Source organism: Triturus cristatus, chromosome 2_1, assembly GCF_964204655.1.
Source record: "Triturus cristatus chromosome 2_1, aTriCri1.1, whole genome shotgun sequence".
In the NCBI taxonomy this organism is placed as follows: Eukaryota; Metazoa; Chordata; class Amphibia; order Caudata; family Salamandridae; genus Triturus; species Triturus cristatus.
In genome coordinates, this window is record NC_140581.1 from 388,285,047 (window position 1) to 388,299,495 (window position 14,449).

Here is a 14,449-nt window from a genome sequence, read left to right on the forward strand (position 1 = left end):
ATGTGACGTATGGTGTTTCTAGGAGGTAATTCTGCACTATATGTGAGGGGTCTGTGTTCACTTTGTGTTTCTTGCTTTCAGTGTGTTGCACTCTCCTGCTGCTGCAAGGTCCTGACGTCCCTTCCTGTAACACTTAAGGTAAGCCTGTTAAGTTCCTTGAGGTGCCCCATTTACATCTGCACTTCCATGTAAATAGTAGCACACCGTTTAACCTCTTCTATGCCCATGACGAGATAGTCTCATCATGGAGCGCGGTTGCGCTGTGCCCATGACGAGACTAACTCGTCATGGACCCCGCCCGCTAATACAATGCCCGGCACAGGAGGGGGAAAGGGCGGGTCACTGAAGGGGTTAAAAGAGGTTGTCAATTTGAAATTGGTGGGCCTACTCGGCCTTTCATCCTTATCAGGTCGATAAAACAGTTTTACTTCAGTATGGTGTATGCCTACGGTGAGGGTAACAGTTCAGAGAAAAGGCACATCATAAAACAACAAAAAAACTACCATCTGTCTACCTCTGTCTCCCCACCGGAAAAACGAATGTGAAACCTTAAAAAAAGCTTTTTTTTACCTTTGATGAAATTCGGAACAATAAGGCAACCACTGGTGTGGGTCTTTGTGCCCCAAGGGGCCCATTTCGAAAGTTATTCATTTTCATAGTTTGTCCATGATGTCCTTTTGCATCATTTACTTTTTGTGATATGACAGATAGATTACCAATAGCAAAAAAGATTGCAGAGATCAGAATACACGTCACCATCGCCCCATCTCGCTCGCCCACACCCCCGCATCAGCAGACGCATGAGCAGAGGATACTTCTTCTCCTATCTCACAGCGAAGACATGGAACAACCTCTCCCTCCAGCTCCAGACTGCCCCATCTAGTCTGGGATTTCAAAATGATCTTAAGACCTGCCTATTCAAATGAGTCTCTCGGACCCTGCAAGTGCCTGGACACCCTCTCTGGCGATTCGCTGAGCTCTATAAAATCACCTAATTGAGGGAGTGTGTGAATATATCAATGAAGAAACAATTAGTAAATATGTGAACACATTTAGGCAAAGAAGAAACTAATTGCAACGAAAAATGTACAAGCTAAGATCAACGAGAAACATCAATGGATTTGTAGGTCTTTGGGGTAAAATTCCTACATACCCAATTCCGCAGTGCAGATAATTGCTGAGTGTTTTGTCATGGTCACATACAGTATTTCAAACATCAAACCAATGGCTGCTTAATTGTTGAATCCTTACATTTATAGAGATGGGCCGCAAACGCAAGGACATTGACGATTACGTACAGGAGTATGCTGAATTTGAAGCCGTATCCCTTAAAGGGATGATAATGTTCACCTGCAAGTCATGCCAAACAACTGTCGACATTAAAAACAGGGCAGCGGATAATATCAAAGCCCACCTGAGCAGCAAAGCCCACAAGAGACTTTCTTCTCCGGTCGTAAAGAAGGCCCGCATGGAGCAAATGACCATGGAGCAATGCACAACTCGTGCACGCCAAAATATTGAAGAGGCTGCGGATATCCCGCACAAGTTTGTGAAAGCTCTGTGTGAAGGTGGTGTTCCACTTCACCAGACTGATGGTCCAATTGGAGAGCTGTGCCCTGCAGCAAGGAGAATGTGCAAATCCAGCCAAATATACGAAAAATATCTCCCCGAAGTGTTTGAAGCACGGCTTGGAAACATATGTCAAGCTGTAGCAAATGTCCCTATCTCTTTAACAATTGATGAAACCACAGAGGTGCATGGTACCCAGCCATTGGAACATTGGTCACATATTACTGATGATGAAAAAAAGGGTCGCCTCTCAGCCTTAGTTGACACTGTATCTGATAAGTGTAATTCTGCTAAAATTACCTTAATTGTATACAGTGTGCTTCAAAAGTTGGGTAAATCATGGCATGATCTTGTTGCAATATGTTCTGATTCTGCATCCTATATGACAAAGGCAGTAACTGATTTGTGCGCTGCTCAGAGGATTAATACCATCCATGTAAAAGATCCAGGTCACCTTAGACATGCTGCTGTTTCCTATGCTTTGTCTCAGCCTGAGAACCTGGACATGTATGATTTATTATAAAGGCTGGAGCAGTGTTTAAGTATGCGCGAAACTTAAAACGCATTTATTCAAGGAAATGTAGACGGGAAAATGAGATCTCTAAGGGCGGATGTTGTGATCCGATGGTTCAGCTGGTATGAGGGAGCAGTAAGACGTTTGGAAATATGGCACTACTTCCTAGCTTTTGTAAACAATGAAGAAGCCACTGGATCCAAAATTGATCACCTACGTAAACTACTAGGGCCCCAACAGTGCAAACCACCAATCTTTCTATTTGAAGATGCATTTCATTGTTAAAACTCACTGGTATCAACATTCAGAAGAAGCTAGAGTAAGAAGAAACACCTGTCCACCAAATATATTCAGCCATAGAGGTTGACGTGGCGGTGGCATTGAAGCAAGACTATCCACACAAGACCCAATGATCGCCAGTCTATTGCAAATGTTACCACCCAAAAAAGCAAATGCCCTAACAAAAGAGATGATTACTTTTAAAGATGCACTGAAAAACAAGTGGGATGCTGTACTAGCTTGTAACATAACTGGGCAAATGAGTTACAGCTCTTTTTGGAAACGGGTTACAATCCTGGACCCATTCAAGAAAGTTCAGTTTAGTCAGGATTTCAAGGATTACAAAGATTTATTCATGTTGGTTGGAGCTTCTGATGATGTAATGAAGGTTGTAGAAGAAGAGTTCAAGAAATATGTAATGCACCCTATCCCACAAAAAGACATCAGTGCATTGACATACTGGCGTTCTCAGAAGCAAGAATGGCCAACACAGTGTAATCTTTCTTTGAATCTTTTGGCCATTCCGGTATCAGCAAATATTGAACGGGGTTTCAGTGGTCTTCACTTCATTAACAAACCAGAAAGCCTCAATGTCCTCAAAGTCTCTTGAAATGCACATGTGCTTGTACTACAATGGCAAAGTTTTCAGGTGAATGTATTGTGTTGACCAATAACAACCGGGCGCAGGTGTGCCTTGTCAATTTAAATAAATGTGGAAAAATACTAGCTGTAGCGTCGCCTTTTGCTTGTGGCAAAATTAAATATGGATAAATACAGAAAAAATGGCCAAAAAATTAATATGGATAAATACAGACGGAAAGGGCAAAAAAATAAATACAATAAAACCGGGAGCCCTATTCAAGACGTACAAGACATTACAAAACAAGTAACTAAAACACTCTAAATGAGCTGTCATCTGACAGATCGGTAATTTTTTTTTTCGATGCAAAGGTGCGGTGTGCCAAATGTTATCTGAGGAGGAGAAAAAAACAACAAAGTTACAAATTTCTCTAAAACTTCTTAGAAAGTCATAGTAATAGGTAACTTACATTTAGGGTGCTTAATTAAGGCCCCATGAGCGTCAACACTGGAGGGGAGGAGCGCTTGTAGTCAAACACAGTGGGTAAAGGAAGTATAAAATTTAGGGTAAGGAAAAAAAAAAACCAGTAGTATGTGTGGATTTGTTGCCTGGGGTACCGGCTATGCCGTACTCACTTAGTCAAAGCTGCTCTCTCACCCAAACACTGCCTGCCCGTGGCTCCGATGAACAAGGAGTGTCTGCGGATTGCCGGTATTAATACCCGCTGAGTTCTGCAATGAGCGTGCGAGTGGATCTACATGCTAGAATGCTAAACTCCCAAGATTACCGCCTGTCTTGGATATGACTAACTTCCTGTTCTCAGAAGGGCTTGTGCTGTACAAATAGAACGCTGATATCACAAAATGGACGTCCTGATGTGGCACTACTTCCTGGTTGCTTTATGTTGGTTTATGTTTGCATCTGCGAACTCCCCTTGTCACTCAGATTGTTCATATTCCCTAGGGGTAGCCCTTCCCCTAATAAGCATTTATATTAGACCGGAACACACAATCCAAGGGTCTACACACACACTCTTGCATGGCCAAGAGCACAGGCCTTACTTTCTCCAAAGAGGTAGAAGGGATTTTGTACACCATTACCCCTTTTGGGGGACTAAATAACTCAGAACCAAGCCCAGACAACAACGATTGGGATGAATTGACAACACTAAGACAGACATAGATAAAGACTGCATTACACAGTCTCTTAATGACTGAATATCTAAGGGCCAACGCTGCATCTCAATGTCGGATAGTGAAAAACGAACCCTTTATCTTTCAACATGACAAGGTCTTTAAGAAAGACTGGTCCCCAATATCCTGGCACTGCACACGGGATTGCCTCATACTAATTATATAAACTGACACCCGTATTGCCCAGGAATTCAAGACAGAAATACAAACTATCTAGGTACGTCTTAAAAGCTACAAACCAATCAGTGTCCTAAAGAAACTTCTTGAGGAACTCAACCAAACCATGAATGAGTTCGAAGTCACCCTTAAACAAAGTAAATTCACCAAATTGAAGGAGGATACAGGACGATTTAGCCACGAAAGGGTATACCCATACATACAAGATGACCATGTCCCATCATCAAATCACCAGGTTTTTAATACAGACGGGGAAACATCAGATTCACTTCAGAACAGCTCGGGTTTGAGTAGGCACAGTGGATCAAATTACAAAGGAAGAACGAACCAAGGGAGAAGAGCAAACTACAGAGGACAATGTGCATGGGGTAACTACCAAGGTCCCCCACTCTACCCCCTTACCCTTATAGTCCACCAATGCCACAAGGCCCCTAAGCACCATTCAACCACTGGAATGTCCCACAAGACTTCCAATATTACCCATAAATCCACCCTTTTTTAGGGTTGATCCCTGGCACCAGGAGAGAACAGAATCGGAAGAGAAGCCAAGTCCACTGGGCCACAGAAGAGGAAGCATCCGGGGTATCGACCAGGAGTATGACCGGTAACCGGAGCAATCAACCATGAACCAGCAGAAGAATCACTTAGTAGTGAATCTTACCAACCAAGACCTAACTCAAGCACAGAAGGAAATCCTAGAGAAAGGATTGGGTTTTGTACCCACAGAAAGACCAGATCAATTCAAACTTTAAGGAAATCCATTTTTTCAGAAGGAAGCTGAAACTCCGAACCTTCTTCAGTGACAAAGAACCAGAACAGGAGATGACCGGTCTAAATGTTAAATCTACCTTTACCCCCTGACAGTTTGTCACCAGTGGAGTTACTCGCGTTTAAGAAAGCGGTCATGAACGAAGTTGAAGAAATCAACCCAGACTACCATCGCACTTTTCAAAATACCACAAAAGAGCAAAAAAGAGCCATTAGGGAACAGGCCAACAACGATGACGACAGTCACGAAGCCTGCCGACAAGGGAGGAGCAATAGTGATCCAAACTTCACAGGCATATGACCCAGTATGTCAACACCTCCTATAGGAATGAAGGAATTAGGCGATCTTGACAGAGGACTCGACAGTCAATCCGGATCCAGATTGCAGGCACGGTAGAAGTGGTCAACCAAAGAGGGAGAATTTCTCATGACCTAGTCACAAACTATTCCCTATTTCTACACAATACCGAAAATCCACAAAAACTTATCCCAACCTCCAGGACGACCCCTTGTATCAGGCAATGGGTCAATTTTAGAACCCGTGTCTAAATTCGCTGATGCGTTCTTGCGCCCTCTAGTACAAAAACAGATACCTATCTCGAGGACACTAATAATGTCCTAAGGCTCTTACATGACTTGAGTTTTGACCGAACAACGGAATTTCTTATGGGCTTAGATGTAGAAAGCCTCTACACTAGCCTACCTCATGAGGAGAATCTGCGCATCATTGAAGATGCACTCCAAGATCGATTGGGAGTACCAGACACCACGCAACATAGTAATGGATTGTTGTGAAAAGGCTCTTACCGAAAATGGCTTTCAATATAAAAACACCCTCTATCTCCAGAAGCTCAGGACCAGCATGGGCAGTACATTCGCCCCTAGTATAGCTGGTCTATATGTTCATCACCTAGAGTCACACAAAATTCTTAACCCAGATAATGCTTTCCAACGACATATCAGGGTATGGAAACGCTACATAGATGACGTTTGCGTCATCTGGAATGGAGACGAAGAAACGGCCAGAAGATTCAGGACTAGGTTGAATCATCGGAATCAGTTCCTTACATTCACTAATACCATCTCCAATAAGGAACTAGTATTTCTGGACCTCAACATTTTCCCAAAAGATGGCAGCTTGATAACCACAACACATTTCAAAGCAAAATCAAAAAACTGCCTCCTTCTATACGACAGCTCCATCCCCGTCATTTGCAGGATAATCTCCCTATGGTAATTTCCTACACCCGAGGAGAAATTGCACAGATGTCAAGGATTTCAAAGCTCAAGCAGAAGATCTGCGGCAAGAATTGGTGAAAAGAAACTACCTGACCAAAGTGGTGGAAAACGCCTCCAAAGGCGCTAGGAGCCACAACAGGGACACTCTTTTGGAACCCAAACCACAAATATTCAAAGATGACAGACCAATCTGTATTACAACATTTAACACATGTTTCAATCAAGTAACCAAAATAATCAACAAGCACTGGCGCAAACTCAACTGCGGACACCTCAACTTCCCCAAGCCTATGTACTCGCACAGAAGAGGGAAAGTGTGTGCAGTTTAGTTGTACATACAAGACGTAGGAGATTGACAGAAAATGTAGTACCAAATACCCTGCTTCCACCACTGAAAGGCCATCACCCCTGTGGACACTACAGTGTAGGTCATCGAACTAGAATGAGTAAAAATCATTACCTTCAACAACGACACGCAGTGGGAACAGATTCACTACATGTAACAGTAAAAACGATCTACATGATCACCTACCCATGTAGTGTACACAATATCGGGATGACCACACGCCCTGTGAAAGTACGCATTGGCGAACATAGGAGCAATGTGAAATGCAAAGGAGCAACAACTAAAATGTCAACACATTACTTGGAAACCAACCATACCGTACTTGACCTACAATGGACAGTCATTGAACAAATGGACACAGAAGCCACTTTGTTCGAAAAGGAACAACGTTGGGTGTTCCGCCTAGGTACACACACTAGGGGCCTGAATGATGACATTCCTTGGGGACAAATTAAGTAGATTTCCTAAGTTTTTCTTTTTGGAAGCAATCATTTATCAGAACACTCTACATATACCCCTTGCTTTTCTGAAAACGACAAATCGATCCTTTTAAGTCTAATCATGATTACATGTTATCTGTATCAGTAACCTCCTTGCCTTTGTCCTGATAGTCTTAAGATATTACTCTCTCTATTTTCAATTTCCCACCTGTTTGGGCCTAACAGCTTTTCTGAGTACATCCGCAACCTCTTTTTAAGTCAACCAAGAAAAGAGTGCCACATTGATGCGGCCATTTTGTGATATCAGCGTTTTAGTTGTATAACACGTGTTTGACTCTCAGAACGAGATGTTAGGCAGACCGATGAAAGTATTGATACAAACCCAACCAGGAAGTGGTGCCACATCGGGGCGGCCATTTTGTGATCTCAGCGTCTTGGCTGTATAGCACGTGTTTCCCTGTCAGAACAAGTTAGTCAGCCCAATGTCATCATTAAGATAAGTCTCATAATTTTTTTTTTTTTAGCACCTTTTTTCCTGTCATAAGAAGTTCTTCATACTGATGACATCATTAAGATAAGCCTCATACACTACTTGTTCATCGGAGCCACGGGCAGGCAGTGTTTGGGTGAGAGGGAAGCTTTGACTAAGCGAGTACGGCATAGCCAGTACGCCAGGCAACAAATCCACAAATACTACCGTTTTTTTTAATCTTACCCTAAATTTAAGCCTTCCTTTACCCACAGTGTTTGACTACAAGCGCTCTTCCCCTCCAGTGTTGAGGCTCATTTGGCCTTAATTAAGCACCCTAAATGTACGTTACCCATTACCATGACTTTCTAAGAAGATGTCAAGAAATTTTTCACATCGTTTTTTGTTATTTTTTTTTCTCCTACTCAAATAACATTTGGCACACCGCACCTTTACATCAAAAAAATTATCGATCTCTGTCAGATTACAACTCATTTAGGGGCATATTAACAAGACAGGCGATACAATTATCGCCTCTTTAGCGGCAGAAAACTGCCACTAAAACGGCGATAATGAGCTTGATAATATGCTCTATGGAATTCCAATTGAAGCCCATGTTAGATGTGATCGACGTCTAACATGGGCTTCAATTGGAATTCCATAGAGCATATTATCAAGCCCAATATCGTCGTTTTAGCGGCAGTTTTGTGCCGCTAAAGCAGCGATAATTGTATCGCCTGGCTTGTTAATATGCCCCTTAGAGTGTGTTTTTCGTTACATGTTTTGTAATGTCTTGTATGTCTTGAAGTACTACAAAAAGGTCAACACTACACGCACGAGAATATAACAATGAGCAGTCGTGCACTAAGTGAAAACTATATCACTACTTGACCTTTCACGAGTGTGGTGAAGGGGTTGTAGTATGTCAGAATATATACTACGAATAATAACTATGTTCTTACTCTATCCTTCCAGATAGTTTTTATAAAGGAGAATACCAAGTAGGTATTTGATGAATGCAAGTTGACCTAATGTAGATTAGCCCTCGACATTGACTAGGCGAACGGTATATAGTCAGAGTGGTACAAGGGATCAACATTGTTTGTCCTGAAAAGAAGCCTAGGGGTAGGGTTCAAAACATGTAGACCTGAGAGGAAACTGCCCAGTACAGCACCTTTTCCTCTGTTTCCCAACCTTTTATTAATACCAGTTATAGAGAGTACTGAAGTCTAGATTTGCACACAGCCATGTAGTTTTTTTAACTCATTAATTCCCTGACCCTTCGACTCGCACATTAAATACATAGTATCACTTAACTATTAAGTGCTCCCACGTCTCCGGTTGTAGCACGCCCCATCCCGCAGGGGGCAGGAAGAACCAGATGATGAAGCATGCCACCAAAGGACCTTTTGGTGGGTGAGGGTTATTTTAGAACACAGATTGTTTTTCCTATTTAGGAAACCCAATAGTTTTTTGTTTTTGTACGAATAGGATTGTTTCCAATTTAGCGTGGACTTCCTTTGTTTTTTCATAACATATAGAGGAGGCAGAGTCTGCGACTTATTGCACCTCTTCACTCCCTCGTGTTTTTTGGCGTCTAATGTAGCCTGAAGACAAGGCTTAAATACAGAAGGAATGGCAAAGTAAATTAGTGTCCCTTCAGCCCGCACATGAAAGTGCCCTTCATTTTAGGCAGATAATTTGTTTAATTACATTAGGCAAGTTGTAGTGTAGGGCAAATGTAGTGATGTCATAAGAGCTAATTTGCTAGGGATCGTGGGCGAGCATGAAGAAAAGACTTTTGGAGTTGGTGCGTGAAGTAACCGGTGCTGTGCGTCCAGCCTAGTCGAAATAAAGCTCAATTTACTTTCTCCTGTGTGGTGTTTCACTTCACAAGTGAAAAGGCTTAGGCTGCCTTCAGACCAGACTTAAAAACATGTATTTGCTGATAAACAATATACCGATGTAGAACTCAATTTAGCTTTAAATTGAGTGAACACGTCTTTCAGATTTATCAGCAGCCTAAATTTAAAGCCCATAAAACAGCTGAGTTTCATTTCCTTTCTCGGGGGTGGGGGGAAATCTTGGGGTCTCTACTTCTTCAGTTTTCGCTTTAAATGTTCTCCTCTTCCCGGATCTGCTGGTTGCCAAAGCTGTGACAATGGCCCACTCAGAAATCAACTTGGATTCCCTATGTGAACCCTTCAATTACTGCCTGCTGAAGCAGACCGAATTACATTAGTAAACAAGCATTTGCAATGCAATAGGTCTCGCATTTGTGTAAATTAGAGCTATTAGAGGTGTAAATAACAAGGTCTTTTACCTATGTGTTCAGGAGTGGAGTGGATGCGCGTGGTGTGGAGTGGAGTAAACTGGGTTGGAGTGGAATTGTTAGTTGTTGAATTGTGTGTATTGGAGATGTGTAGAGTAATTATGTGGCATGTGTGCAGTGGAATTTTGTGTAGAGTAATTATGTGGTATTGAGTGTACTGGAATTCTGGGCAGTGGGTTGTCTGTTATGGTGTGCAATTATGTGGAATGGTATTTTGTGTTGTGAAGTGGTACGTAGTGGAGTTTAATTTTGTGACATGATGTTGAATTTTGTGGCATGATGTTGAATTCTGTTGTGTGGATTGGATGTATGCAGTGTGTTGTGCAATTGTGATAAGTTTAATTATGTAGTTTGTTATCAAATGGTGTGGAATGGAAAGGTGTAGAGGTGAATTGTGTGGCATGGAAGTGTGTGGCCTTGAGTGAAATTATGCAGATTAGAATTATGTTGCATGGTGAGGAGTATTTGTGTGGAATGTGTTACCAAGTTTAGAAATGATGAAATATAAATACAAAAAATTGCGGCCTTCGCACAAAATTAAAATATGTTGCTTTGACCAAAAAAACTTCAGAAATGCACACGTCTTTAATTTTAGACCTAAGCAAGGAGGAGCTGCAAACAAAAACATACATGTTCAACATGAGCAGGGAAAAAAGAAAAGAGTTCCTAGACCAAACACTAACACGCCAGTGGAAACTTACCAGAAATGTGAAATGTAGTGGCTTTAAGGGTATGAAATGAGCACATTTTTTAAAGCTTGTAGGAGTAAGTCAGCAAGAGGTACCTACAGAGGGGGTGTGCTTTGAGAAAGAAAAATCGTTCAAACTTAACAGCAAGGTAATGAAATGAGGTAGACTGAGGTAGAGATGGTGGTGGGAAAGGTACAGAGGAAGGAGGAAGAACCAGCATGTTGAGAACAAGGGGAAAGGTAATCTTATTTTAATAGGTGTTATGAAGAGATGATAAATAAATGCTCCGTTATAAAAGGTGTGGTCTGCATTTTGTTCATGTGCTACAAAACACTACAGCTAAAACATAACTAGCGCTGCAGTTCGTGTGCACACAGCATTACAGGACACCACAATACAGTATTGCACTCAGATTATGCATACACAGTGTTTGTATAGTAGCCAGAGTAAACACACTGGAACAGCAACCACAACTGACTCCTTTGCGACAGCAGCCATTGTTACTACCATTAGCAGGGGAACCTTCCTGCTGACATCCAAAGGCACAGCTAGCACATAAGACAGGGCAAACGCAACACAACAGGCACACGCTGATGAAATACTGTGCACTCGAGCTGTCGTTTCACATGCTCTAGATTGCATTTGTCTGTAGTGCCCACACTGTCATTCCAGAGGACAAAAATGTGTGTCCCCTACTCACTGGCAGCATAGGGTGCTGATGAAGGAGGGTCACTACATCGCTGCGGGCTCGTGAACCCAACCCTTTACGACTACTGCACCAGCGGCCTGCTCCAACCTCTATTTATCTTCTGGGGCTGCAGGATTGGCGGTGGTAGGAAACACCATATTGGAACTTCCTGAGGGGTGCTCAGGCGAGGCCAGAACGGAAAGGGAAGGGGTGTGGGAGGAACATTTTGCGAATACAAAATGCAGGTACTTGTTTTCCACAGGAAAGACTACGGGTTCATGGCAGATGTTTTGTCAAACGTCATTGGTAATTAAAATAGATAGTTTGCGAGCTTTGAAAGCTGCCAGTGTGATGAAAATGAATGAATTAGGAATGCATTTATGCACAAGAGATCTTTTAGTGGTTGTTTACTATTAAACGTTTCTCTTTTTGCGGTTTGGATGAAACATCTGCTTTTGAGCTTAAGCAGTCAAACAAATGTCCAAGACGCTTGATCACCTTTCGCTTCCATCAGGAAGAATTGGTGAGAGGGCCGGCTATTAATATTTATTGGTGCTGTTGTGATTGAGGCAGCACAGATGCTGCCTGTGTAATCATTAAGAACATTACAAATAAAACTAAAGCCCTGCACGGCTGCAGTGGAGACGGTGCCGCGCTGAGGCTAGAATATTATAACGGAGCTCAGAGCGGAGCCAGGCAGTGAAAGTAAAAACTAGGGAGTGTGAGGTGCAGAGGGGGCTTGTCGGCATGGATGTGAGGTTGAGAGTGAGGTGGTCTGTGGTGCGCACAGGGATGCCGGCAGTCAGGACAGTGGGGGGGGTGTATGGGTTTCCTTGGAAGTCACGCTCGCACTGTGAAACTACTCACTGCCGTGACCCATTGCACCCACCCTCCCCCATACAGAGCAAATAAAATATAAAGCTAATGAAAAACAGCAGGACGTCCAAATGAAAAACTGATGGGCGGAAGGCAACTATTAAAACAAGCGGTCGAGATTGTCCCGGCAGCTTCAAAAGTGAAAGCGCGCACAGGGCGCCGAATATAAACAAAGCACGTTGCCCTGCTCGAAGTATGACAAACACAATGAAGAAAATAGTGCTTACAACACTAAAATTAACACGTACCGTGTGAGAACCGGAGTAAAGGGGCCAGTGGCCAAGGGAGGTTACAAATGACAACACGGAGGTACTAAGGAGGGACTAACAAGCCTCTTTACGAATCAGAAGCCAGCATTTACGAAGGACAAACAAGCCAATGAAAAATATGGGCGGGGTAGTGGGCGGGGCTTCTCTCCTGTACTGAACTCCCACAGATCTTCCCCAGAGCAGCGACTGTGCGCTGACTCTAGGCTCGACCTAAAAAGTTGAGCACACAAGGCAGTGCCCTGCCCGGCCTGTACAAGAATAATTAGCCCGAAGTCAAAATGTGTAACGAAGTCCCACAGTTCTCAAGTATGAGAAACACCGCCTTGAATGTGACTTCTGTAGCAAAACAGCATTTAAGAGTGCACCTCAGAACTGAAGTCTGCTGTGAGCATGTAAATAGGAACAGATGGGTTAAAACTACCAATAAGCAGATGTCCTCCGATGCGGTCCTCTCCAACACAACATTAGGATTATGTGCACCCTCCAATTGCCAGGCAGTGCACTCAGAGGGGATTCTAAAGCACATAATTTCTCCTGAATGTGAAGGCACCCGAAGAGTTTAGGTGCCCGTCCTGACAGACTGTGGATCCCAGCGCTTCTACAGACTATGCCCTGCTCCTCTGCACCGACAGGGCACAGATCGTAACCTGCCACTTCTCTCAAGGTGACAGTTCGAAACTGGAGCGCTCCGTGCAGTGGCATTTGCCTCTCCCTATAGAAAGGTGCTTATTATAGCCTGGCTTCTGCTGATGAGAGGCTGAGGGGTGAGTAATGTTAGGCTTGCTGCTCACACGGCCAGAGCCATGCATTCAATAAGCTTGCTACTCTGGCACTTTCATTGCTGAAATGGAAGACTGACTAAGCACTCTGTAAAACCAGCTTGCACTGAAGATGCAGGAAAAGGACGAGGGCCATGCTCACTGTTAAGCTGCAAACAAAGTGGACATTTTGGAAGATGTTTAACAAAGACAGCGCAAGTGATGTGTGAAGTTGTGGTTGAGGCACTTCGTGCAGCTAGTGTGAGCATTTGGTGTTGGTATGCAGAACTGTGTGAAAGGCACGCATGCAGGAAAAGCAGACGCTCTGCTCGGAGTCGCCTGAATTCTACAACTCAACTCAACTACAACAGATGAGCAACAATTTTTTCTCTCCATAAAACTGCAGTATGCTGATTATCACGCCCAAAGTAGCATCTTTATGTAACAAGCACTATGTAGTCAAACAAAACATTTTAAAAAGTACTTTGGCCTCGGGAGACTGATAAGAAGCACACAAGGGACAATAGGATACAGCCAATAGAAACAGAGGAAAATTAAGTAGCAAGCACGCAAACCAATGAAAAGCAAGGACAGGATGGTAAGCCCCTGATTTACATTGAATACAATAGATTTCACAAGCACAGCGCAAGTGCTGTGCAGGCAAAACATAAAAAGGGCATGGCACATCCACACCGACTTGCAGGCCCATTTGGGGAGCGGGGGAAGGAACGAATAGCTCCCAAGCAATAAGATTTTTCAAAAAAAGGATATGTGGCAGGCAGTTAATGAGGAGTGGTCCTGCCCTGTAACCAATTCATCACAGGTTTGGCTGTCTACATAGAGTTAGGCGCAGGGCCTCGAGGCCATGCGCTGCAACCAGTCAGGGTGCATATGTTCAAAAGCAGTGTGCAGTGGGTCTAAGCCACTGAAGAGAGTTTGCCAAAGGCAATGCATTTTGGTCAACCCTACTGCTCGTGGCTTAAGGTGATGCACAGTAGGGGTTGGCCAACTGCGGTGGATAGGGTGCAGGGCCTGTGTCCAGTCCAATCGATGAATTTCTAAGTTTTTTTTTTTTGGTTTATACTAATGTGTTACAACCAAACAAGATTTAACTACTTCTAAACCATAGCTGCTCTGCATGCTTAATGAGCTAAAAACGGAGCAAAATCATTAGAAGTTGTACTGAAAATTATTTCAACGTATCATTACTTAGAGAGCTGCTATAAATTGAAGGTACACATTTGATATCCAACGCTGGCTTAA

General features: G+C 43.2%; 1 protein-coding gene across 1 annotated transcript in view; it reads right to left on the bottom strand.

Moving 5' to 3' along the window:
- Positions 1–14,449, bottom strand: part of ELOVL7 (ELOVL fatty acid elongase 7) — a 148,879-nt gene that overhangs the window by 34,766 nt on the left and 99,664 nt on the right. The gene's annotated exons all lie outside the window — the stretch shown is intronic.